Source organism: Arachis ipaensis, chromosome B5 (genome assembly GCF_059453495.1).
Source record: "Arachis ipaensis isolate K30076 ecotype BB chromosome B5, ASM5945349v1, whole genome shotgun sequence".
Taxonomy (NCBI): domain Eukaryota; kingdom Viridiplantae; phylum Streptophyta; class Magnoliopsida; order Fabales; family Fabaceae; genus Arachis; species Arachis ipaensis.
Genome location: NC_142440.1, coordinates 77,498,177 through 77,509,190, shown reverse-complemented (window position 1 = coordinate 77,509,190; position 11,014 = coordinate 77,498,177). Strand labels below are relative to the sequence as shown.

General features: G+C 39.4%; 1 non-coding gene across 1 annotated transcript; it reads right to left on the bottom strand.

The window, feature by feature from the left end:
• Nucleotides 1-8,102: 8,102 nt before the first annotated feature.
• LOC148564686 (small nucleolar RNA R71) lies at nt 8,103-8,210 on the bottom strand. The gene has a single exon (XR_015885600.1). It is a non-coding gene; the product is annotated as a small nucleolar RNA R71 (small nucleolar RNA).
• Between the last annotated feature and the right edge of the window lie 2,804 nt (nt 8,211-11,014).

Below are 11,014 nucleotides of genomic sequence, written 5' to 3'. Positions count from 1 at the left end.
GCAACCCAATCTTTATTTATTTATTTTTCTTGTTCTTTCATGTTTTATTAGGTTCATGATCATGCGGAGTTACAAAATAAATATAAAAATTGAAAACGGAATCAAAAACAGCAGAAGAAAAATCACACCCTGGAGGAATACCTTACTGGCGTTTTAACGCCAATAAGAAGCATGTTTTGGGCGTTCAACGCCAGAACAGAGCATCATTCTGGCGCTGAACGCCAGAAATGGGCAGCATCTGGGCGTTTGAACGCCAGAAATGCACCCTGGAGAAGAGCTGGCGCTGAACGCCCAGAACAAGCATGGTTCTGGCGTTCAACGCTAGAAATGGGCAACAAATGGGCGTTCAACGCCCAAAACAAGCACCAATCTGGCGCTGAACGCCCAGAGTTGTGTGCAAGGGCATTTTGCATGCCCAATTTGGTGCAAGGTTGTAAATCCTTGAACACCTCAGGATCTGTGGACCCCACAGGATCACCTCAGGATCTGTGGACCCCACAGGATCCCCACCAATCTTTATTGCTTGGAGATGCATGCTCCAGTGGAGCGCTCCGTTTGGAAAGTGAACTTGGCATTCACTTCTCCCTTGGTGCGCCTTTGTTGCGCCTTGTTGCCTCTAGCATTCACTATTTGAACGCTGCGCTCAAATTTTGAGTGCTACACTTGGTTGGGTGCTGCCTTGGACGCGCGCATTGTTTCCCTTGGCTCTCTCTCTTTGAAAATGTTCACTAAGTGAATGTGGCGTTCACTTTTTGAACGCTACCCTTTGTTGCACGCCTTGGTGCACTTGTTTCCTTGGTGCGTGATGGTCTTCCTTGGGCGTTCACTTATTGAACACTGCGTTCAAAGTTTGAGTGCCACCCTTTGCTTCTTTAGTGCATTTGGCTTGAGCTTCCTCCCCAAGGCTTGAAACCCACAATAAAGTTCATAAAGTGAATGGCAAGTTCACTTTTTGAACGCTATCCCTTGCCTCTTTGATGCGTTGTATTAGTGAACTCCAAGTTCACTCTTTGAACGTTGCTCCCTTGATTGGCCTCCCCCTTTTCTTCATTTCTTCACCTACAAGCAACCAAACAAACAATCAAAGTATCACCAAATTCACAAGGTCTTTGCATTATTCATGAAATCAATTAATTCTATCATAAACCCTATGATTTTTTGTAAAATAAATGATGGTATATTGATTCAAGATAATCATGAAAATCCACTCCAATTACTTACTTATTGTGCAAGAAACCTAATGAAACTAATGAAAAATGCTTGTAAAACTAGCATAAAATGACTTGTTGGTGCACGAAATTGTGATCACACTTTTCACAACTCCAGTACAACTAACCAGCAAGTGCACTGGGTAGTCCAAGTAATAAAACCTTACGCGAGTAAGGATCGATCCCACGGAGATTGCCGGCTTGAAGTAAGCTATGGTCATCTTGTAAAATCTTAGTCAGGCGGATTCAATTGGTTATGAGTTTTGATAATTGAAAGATAAATAAAACGTAAAATTAAAATAAAGATACTTATGTAATTCATTGGTGGAAATTTCAGATAAGCATTTGGAGATGCTTTGTAGCTTCTAAATCTCTGCTTTCCTATTGTCTTCATCCAATCATGCGTGCTCCCTTCCATGGCAAGCTTTATGTTAGTGGATAATCGTTGTCAATGGCTACCATCCGTCCTCTCAATGAAAATGGTTCAGGTATGGTTTCTGTATGGCTAATCAACTGTCGGATCTCTCGTCTCGGATGAAAAATACCAGGCACAGCTACCGCACGACTAATCATCTGTCGGTTCTCACTTGTGTTGGAATAGGATCTCTCTATCCTTTTGCACACTGTCACTGCGCCCAACATTCATGAGTTTGAAGCTCGTCACAATCATCCCGTCCCAGATCCTAATCGGAATACCACAGACAAGGTTTAGACTTCCGGATCTAAGGAATGCTGCCAATTGGTTCTAGCCTCTACCACGAAGGTTCTAATCTCACGGATTTGAATGCTCTGTTGTTAGGAGAGGCAAGTCAAATCCATGGATCAGAGACCCAAGAGACTATACTCCGGCTGTTGTCCAATGACTACGTTGAACATCATGTAGACCGCTTGTGATTGTTAGGCACGCGGATCTTGGCTAAGCGAGTAACGAAGATAGTGGGTGATTGTCACGGGTCACCCCTTCATTCTGACTTAATTGAATTAAGTATGAGAGTATATCTTGGAGAAGAAGTAAGCGTGAATTGAAAGAGAAACAATAGTACTTGCATTAATTCATGAAGAACAGCAGAGCTCCGTACCTTAATCTATGAGGTGCAGAAACTCCACCGTAGAAAATATATAAGAGAAAAAGGTCTAGGCCTGGCCGAATGGCCAGCCTACCAAATGTGAACAATGGCATAAGCTGATAAAAAAAGTCTCAATACAATAGGAAAGACTAGTATTTATACTAAACTAGTTACTAAAGATTATAGAAATTGAGTAAGTAAGTGTAGATAGTGCAGAAATCCACTTCCGGGACCCACTTGGTGTGTGCTTGGGCTGAGCATTGAGCTTTTCACGTGCATAGGCCTTTTCTGGAGTTAAACGCCAGCTTGGATGCCAGTTTGGGCGTTTAACTCCAGTTCTGGTGCCAGTTCCGGCGTTTTACGCCAGAAAAGGGTCTCTGGCTGGCGTTGAATGCCAGTTTGGGCCATTAAATCTTGGGAAAAGTATGGAGTATTATATATTGCTGGAAAACCCAAGATGTTATCTTTCCAGCCCAATTGAGAACGCGCCAATTGAACTTCTGTAGCTCGAGAAAAATGTGTTTGAGTGCAGGGAGGTCAGAATCCAACAGCATCTGTAGTCCTTTCTCAGCCTCTGAATCAGATTTTTGCTCAGGTCCGTCAATTTCAGCCAGAAAATACCTGAAATTACAGAAAACACACAAACTCATAGTAAAGTCCAGAAATGTGATTTTTGCATAAAAACTAATAAAAATATAATAAAAAGCAACTAGAACATACTAAAAACTATGTAAAAACAATGCCAAAAAGCGTATAAATTATCCGCTCATCACTTGTCATCACAACACCAAACTTAAACCTTGCTTGTCCCCAAGCAAGCACTAAACATGAGAAGAAATGGAATGAAATAGAGAAGTATATAAGTCCTTATTTAGCAGATAATAGAATTTGAACCATGGGGTTTTATGCAGATAAAAATGCAGCTCAATTATTCTTTGCTGATAGAAAGGAAATGCTTCTTTGAAGATTCACTAGAGTTATTGTTATAATTCCCTGCTCTTTGATTGATCCCTTTTTTATTTTTCCTTCATTCTTTTTCTTAGAAAGCTTATTTCTCAATGGTGGCTCAGTGTCAAGTGTTACAACAGCCTTTTGGCTCAATTTTTCTCAGCACTTCTTAACTACAGACACTTGGCTCACAATTCTTCTTAGGAACATTGATGCCCAGCACCTCTTTGGGTTACTAAATGCTTTGTAAGTAGGTTGCTCTTGATAATGGACTTTCGGTTGATAATCCCAGATTAGTTAATCCAAGTTACCAAGTTTTAAAAGACTCCACAGAACCTAATTCTTTAAGCATATCCTAGTATAAGAAACACCACAGGCATATGTCCTAAGGTCCAAGCTATTGGTGTCTAGTCTTATTATTTGTTTCTTTCTTTCTTGTTGCCAATCCTTGGCTTTTCTTCTCTTTTTCTTTCTTACCTTTCTACGTTCCTCAGGGATGTTCATTAATTGAAGGTTTTATAACAGCAACTAAGTTCACACTACAAGAGATATTCTCTTCTGCAGCTTTTATTATTGAGCTTATCATCCAATCAAGCAATTACCACCACAAGTGTTTATTCTAATTCCTACAACATTGGACAATCACTTTCTATTTCAAACATTTTCTCTTATTGATGCAAAAAGGACAAGACATAATTTAGCAAATGAGTGATAACCGACATAATACAAATCCTAATAATAATCTACCAAGATATGAAAATGCAGAACTTAAAACATTTGGAGGCATATCATGTTTCAGATATGCATCATCCTTATTTAATTAGAACTATAAAAGGGACTCCACCACCTCTTAATTGTTGTCCTCTTTTCCTTTGTTGGATTCTCCTTTCTTCTTCCTCTTCTTGTTTGTTTCTTGTGGTTCTTCAACAGGGCACCTCCGATCCCAAATGTGGTCTACTTGATCCCAGAGCCCAGCATCCTTCAATCCTTGTTGTATGTGTGCTACATTGTTCTTGGCTTTTCCTCTCTGATGGTCTATGATGAGCGGATAATTTATACGCTTTTTGGCATTGTTTTTAGTATGTTTTTAGTAGAATCTAGTTACTTTTAGGGATATTTTCATTGGTTTTTATGTTAAATTCACATTTCTGGACTTTACTATGAGTTTGTGTATTTTTCTGTGATTTCAGATATTTTCTGGCTGAAATTGAGGGACTTGAGCAAAAATCAGATTCAGAGGTTGAAGAAGGACTGCTGATGTTGTTGGATTCTAACCTCTCTGCACTCAAAGTGGATTTTCTGGAGCTACAGAACTCGAAATGGCGCGCTTCCAACTGCGTTGGAAAATAGACATCCAGAGCTTTCCAGAAATGTATAATAGTCCATACTTTGCCCAAGTTTAGACGACGCAAACTGGCGTTAAACGCCAGCTCTCTGCCCAATTCTGGCGTCCAGCGCCAGAAACAAGTTGGAAAGTGGAGTTCAACGCCCAAACTGGCACCAAAACTGGCGTTCAACTCCAGGAATGACCTCTACACGTGTAACACTCAAGCTCAGCCCAAGCACACACCAAGTGGGCCCCGGAAGTGGATTTATGCATCAATTACTTACTTCTATAAACCCTAGTAGCTAGTTTATTATAAATAGGACCTTTTACTATTGTATTAGACACCTTTGGACGCCTGGTTCTTAGATCAGAGGGGCTGGCCATTCGGTCATGCCTGGACCTTTCACTTATGTATTTTTAATGGTAGAGCTTCTACACTCCATAGATTAAGGTGTGGAGCTCTGCTGTTTCTCAAAGATTAATGCAAAGTACTACTGTTTTCTATTCAATTCAACTTATTCCACTTCTAAGATATTCATTCGCACTTCAACCTGAATGTGATAAACGTGACAATCATTATCATTCCCTATGAACGCGTGCCTGACAACCACTCCCGTTCTACCTCCGATTGAATGAATATCTCTTAGATTACTAATACAGGAGACCGAGTCCGAGATATTGGGATCTTCGTGGTATAAGCTAGATTGATGGCGGCATTCATGAGAATCCGGAAAGTCTAAACCTTGTCTGTGGTATTTCGAGTAGGATTCTGGGATTGAATGACTGTGACGAGCTTCAAACTCGCGATTGCTGGGCCTAGTGACAGACGCAAAAGGATAGTAAATCCTATTCCAGTATGATCGAGAACCTCCAGATGATTAGCCATGCAGTGACAGCGCATCGGACCATTTTCACAGGGAGGAATAGGATGCAACCAACGACAAAGGTGATGCCTCCAGACGATTAGCCGTGCTGTGACAGAGCATTTGGATCATTTTCCCGAGAGAGATCGAAAGTAGCCATTGACACCGGTGACATCCTTACATAAAGCTAGCCATAGAAAGGAGTAAGATTGATTGGATGAAGACAGCAGGAAAGCGGAGGTTCAGAGGAATGAATGCATCTCCATACGCTTATCTGAAATTCCCACCAATGATTTACATAAGTATTTCTATCCTTATTCTATTAGTTATTTTTAAAAACCCCATTACTATTTTATATCTGCCTGACTGAGATTTACAAGGTGACTATAGCTTGCTTCATACCAACAATCTCCGTGGGATTCGACCCTTACTCACGTAAGGTATTACTTGGACGACCCAGTGCACTTGCTGGTTAGTTGTGCGAAGTTGTGAACCATGGTATTGGCATCATGTTTTTGGTGCCATTACCAGGGAAAGAAAGAGCAATGAATTTTACATAATCAAGGTGTAATCACAATTTCGTCCACCAAGTTTTTGGCGCCGTTGCCGGGGATTGTTCGAGTTTGGACAACTGACGGCTTATCTTGTTGCTCAGATTAGGTAATTTTCTTTTTGTTTTCTCTTCAAAAATTTTTCAAAAATCTTTCAAAATTTTCTCCTTTGTTTTCGAAAAAAAATTTTAAAATAAAAATGTTTTCAAAAATAAATTATTCTATGGCTTCAAAACTTTCAAGAATGAATTCTAGAGTTTCATGGTAACATGTTGAATCCTATCTGGCTGAAAAGCCATACCCAAACTCCTTTGGGATTGGTCTTCAACTAATCACCTCAATGGATGTAAATCCATTCATAGTGTTCTTCATGATCTTCATGTTGTTCTTGGTAAGTCTTTTTGTTTGATCTTTGCATTTGCATGTTTTGTGTCTTTTCTTGTTTTTCATATGCATTCTTGAATTCTTAGTGTTTAAGCATTAAAGAATTCTAAGTTTGGTGTCTTGCATGTTTTCTTTGCATTAAACAATTTTCAAAAATATGTTCTTGATGTTCATCATGATCTTCATAGTGTTCTTGGTGTTCATCTTGACATTCATAGTGTTCTTGCATGCATTCCTTGTTTTGATTCAAAAATAAAAGAGAAAAACATGAAAATGATGTTTTAATTTTTCTCTCTCATCATTCAAAATTAAAAAATCAAAAAAATATCTTCCCTTTTTTCTCTCATCAAATTCGAAAATTGAGTTGACTTTTTCAAAAATTTTTAAAAATCAAGTTGTTTCTTATGAGTCAAATCAAATTTTCAATTTAAAAATCTTATCTTTTTCAAATCTTTTTCAAAAATCAAATCTTTTTTCATTTTTCTTAGTTATTTTCGAAAACTCTAAAAATATTTTTCAAAAATCTTTTTCTTATTTTTATATCATAATTTTTGAAAATAACATCATCAATTAATGTTTTGATTCAAAAATTTCAAGTTTGTTACTTGCTTGTTAAGAAAGATTCAAACTCTGAGTTCTAGAATCATATCTTGTGATTTCTTGTGAATCAAGTCATTAATTGTGATTTTAAAAATCAAATCTTTTTCAAAACTAATTTCAATCATATCTTTTCAAAAATATCTTCTTATCTTATCCCTTTCAAAAAATTGATTTTCAAATTTGTTTCAACTAACTAACTAACTTTTTGTTTGTTTCTTATCTTTTTCAAAACTACCTAACTAACTCTCTCTCTCTCATTTTTCAAAAATATCTTCTCTCTTTTTCAAAAATTTCTTTTTAATTAACTAATTATTTTATTTTCTATTTGAATTTTCGAAAAAAAATACTAACCTTTTTCAAAAACCATTTTCGAAAATCACTAACTCTTTTTCAAAAATTATTTTCGAAAATTCTCTCCTCCTCTCATCCCCTTCTATTTATTTATTCATCTACTAACACTTCTCTTCATCTCACATCACGGCTCCTATGCTTACCCTTGTGTTTGGATTCTTCATTCTTCTTCACCCCTATTTCTTTTCTTCTTCTACTAACAATAATGAACCTCTTTACTGTGACATAGATGATTCCTCTTCTTTTCTTTTTCTCTTCTCTTTCTTATGAGCAGGGACAAAGAAAAAGGCATTCTTGTTGAAGCTGATCCAGAACCTGAAAGGACTCTGAAGAGAAAACTAAGAGAAGCTAAATTACAACAATCCAGAGACAACCTTATTGAAAATTTCGAACAAGTAAAGGAGATGGCAGCCGAACCCAACAACAATAATGCAAGGAGAATGCTTGGTGACTTTACTGGACCTAATTCCAAATTACATGGAAGAAGCATCTCCATTCCTGCTATTGGAGCAAACAATTTTGAGTTGAAACCTCAGCTAGTTTCTCTGATGCAGCAGAACTGCAAGTTTCATGGACTTCCATCTGAAGATACTTTTCAGTTCTTAACTGAATTCTTGCTGATATGTGATACTGTTAAGACTAATGGAGTAGATCCTGAAGTCTACAGCCTCATGCTTTTCCCTTTTGCTGTAAGAGATAGAGCTAGAGTGTGGTTGGATTCTCAACCCAGAGATAGCCTGAACTCTTGGGATAAGCTGGTCACGGCTTTCTTAGCCAAGTTCTTTCCTCCTCAAAAGCTGAGCAAGCTTAGAGTGGATGTTCAAACCTTCAGACAGAAAGAAGGTGAATCCCTCTATGAAGCTTGGGAAAGATACAAACATTTGACCAAAAAATGTCCTTCTGACATGCTTTCAGAATGGACCATCCTGGATATATTCTATGATGGTCTGTCTGAGTTATCAAAGATGTCATTGGATACTTCTGCAGGTGGATCCATTCACCTAAAGAAAACACCTGCAGAAGCACAAGAACTCATTGACATGGTTGCAAATAACCAGTTCATGTACACTTCTGAAAGGAATCATGTGAATAATGGGACACCTATGAAGAAGGGAGTTCTTGAAGTTGATACTCTGAATGCCATATTGGCTCAGAATAAAATATTGACTCAGCAAGTCAATATGATTTTTCAGAGTCTGAATGGAGTGCAAGCTGCATCCAACAGTACTCAAGAGGCTTCTTATGAAGAAGAAGCTTATGATCCTGAAAACCCTGCAATAGCAGAGGTGAATTACTTAGATGAACCTTATGGAAACACCTATAATCCATCATGGAGGAATCATCCAAATTTCTCATGGAAGGATCAAAAGCCTCAACAAGGCTTTAATAATGGTGGAAGAAGCAGGTTTAACAATAATAGACCTTTTCCATCATCCACTCAGCAACAGACAGAGAATTCTGAGCAGAATCCATCTAGCTTAGTAAATTTAGTCTCTGATCTATCTAAGGCCACTGTGAGTTTCATGAATGAAACAAGGTCTTCCATTAGAAATTTGGAAGCTCAAGTGGGCCAGCTGAGTAAAAGGATCACTGAAATCCCTCCTAGCACTCTCCCAAGCAATACAGAAGAGAATCCAAAAGGAGAGTGTAAGGCCATTGACATAACCAAAATGGCCGAACCCAATGAGGGAGAGGAGGACGTGAATCCCAAGGAGGAAGACCTCCTGGGACGCCCAGTGATCAATAAGGAGTTTCTCTCTGAGGAACCAAAGGAATCTGAGACTCATCTAGAGACCATAGAGATTCCATTGAACCTCCTTAAGCCATTCATGAGCTCTGATGAGTATTTCTCTTCTGAAGAGAATGAGGATGTTACTGAAGAGCAAACTGCCAAGTTTCTTGGTGCAATCATAAAGCTGAATGCCAAATTGTTTGGTATTGAGACTTGGGAAGATGAACCTCCCTTGTTCACCAATGAACTAAGTGATCTGGATCAATTGACATTGCCTCAGAAGAGACAGGATCCTGGAAAGTTCATAATACCTTGTACCATAGGCACCATGATCTTTAAGGCTCTGTGTGACCTTGGTTTAGGGATAAACCTCATGCCCCTCTCTGTAATAGAGAAACTGGGAATCTATGGGGTGCAAGCTGCGAAAATCTCATTAGAGATGGCAGATAATTCAAGAAAACAGGCTTATGGACAAGTAGAGGACGTGTTAGTAAAGGTTGAAGGCCTTTACATCCCTGCTGATTTCATAGTCCTGGATACTGGAAAGGAAGAGGATGAATCCATCATCCTAGGAAGACCTTTCCTAGCCACAGCAAGAGTTGTGATTGATGTGGACAGAGGGGAATTGATCCTTCAATTAAATAAGGACAACCTTGTGTTTACAACTCAAGGATCTCTCTCTGCATCCATGAAGAGGAAGCAGAAAAAGCTTCTCTCAAAGCAGAGTCAACCAAAGCCCCCGCAGCCAAACTCTAAGTTTGGTGTTGGGAGGCCACAACCAAACTCTAAGTTTGGTGTTGAACTCCCATATCCAAACTCTAAGTTTGGTGTTGGGGAGTTTCAACAATGCTCTGCACATCTGTGAGGCTCCATGAGAGCCCACTGTCAAGCTATTGACATTAAAGAAGCGCTTGTTGGGAGGCAACCCAATTTTTATCTAATTATATGTTTATTGGTTATATGTCTTTATAGGTTCATGATCATGTGGAGTCACAAAATAAATATAAAAATTGAAAACGGAATCAAAAACAGCAGAAGAAAAATCACACCCTGGAGGAAGACCTTACTGGCGTTTAAACGCTAGTAAGAAGCATGTTTTGGGCGTTCAACGCCAGAACAGAGCATGGTTCTGGCGCTGAACGACAGAATGGGCAGCATCTGGGTGTTTAAACGCCAGAAATGCACCCTGGAGAAGAGCTGGCGCTGAACGCCCAGAACAAGCATGGTTCTGGCGTTCAACGCCAGAAATAGGCTACAAATGGGCGTTCAACACCCAGAACAAGCACCAATCTGGCGCTGAACGCCCAGAGTTGTGTGCAAGGGCATTTTGCATGCCTAATTTGGTGCAAGGTTGTAAATCCTTGAATACCTCAGGATCTATGGACCCCACAGGATCACCTTAGGATCTGTGGACCCCACAGGATCCCCACCTACCTCCAGTCACTTCTTCTCACCCCCTCTCTCTCCATTCATGATCATCCCTTCTGTTTTCCATTTACCACTCACATCCATACACCCCCCTACCTTCAAAATTCAACATCTCTTTCCCACCAAATCCCACCCATATGGCCGAATACACACATCCCTCCATCTCCTCCATCTCTTCTTCTTCTTCTTCTTCTATTCTTTCTTCTTTTGCTCGAGGGCGAGCAACATGCTAAATTTGGTGTGATAAAAGCATAAACTTTTTGTTTTTCCATTACCATTAATGGCACCTAAGGCCAGAGAAACCTCAAGAAGAGGAAAGGAAAGACAATTGCTTCTACCTCTGAGCCATGGGAGATGGAAAGATTCATCTCACAAGCCCATCACTAAGAAAAGGATGGAGCAAACAAGAGAGCACATTCATGGATCTCAATAGTGACATGAAGAAGCTCATCATCAAGAAACCCCTGAGATACCTCAAGGGATGCACTTTCCTCCACAGAATTTTTGGGAGCAAATCAACACTTCCCTAGGAGAATTAAGCTCCAACATGGGACA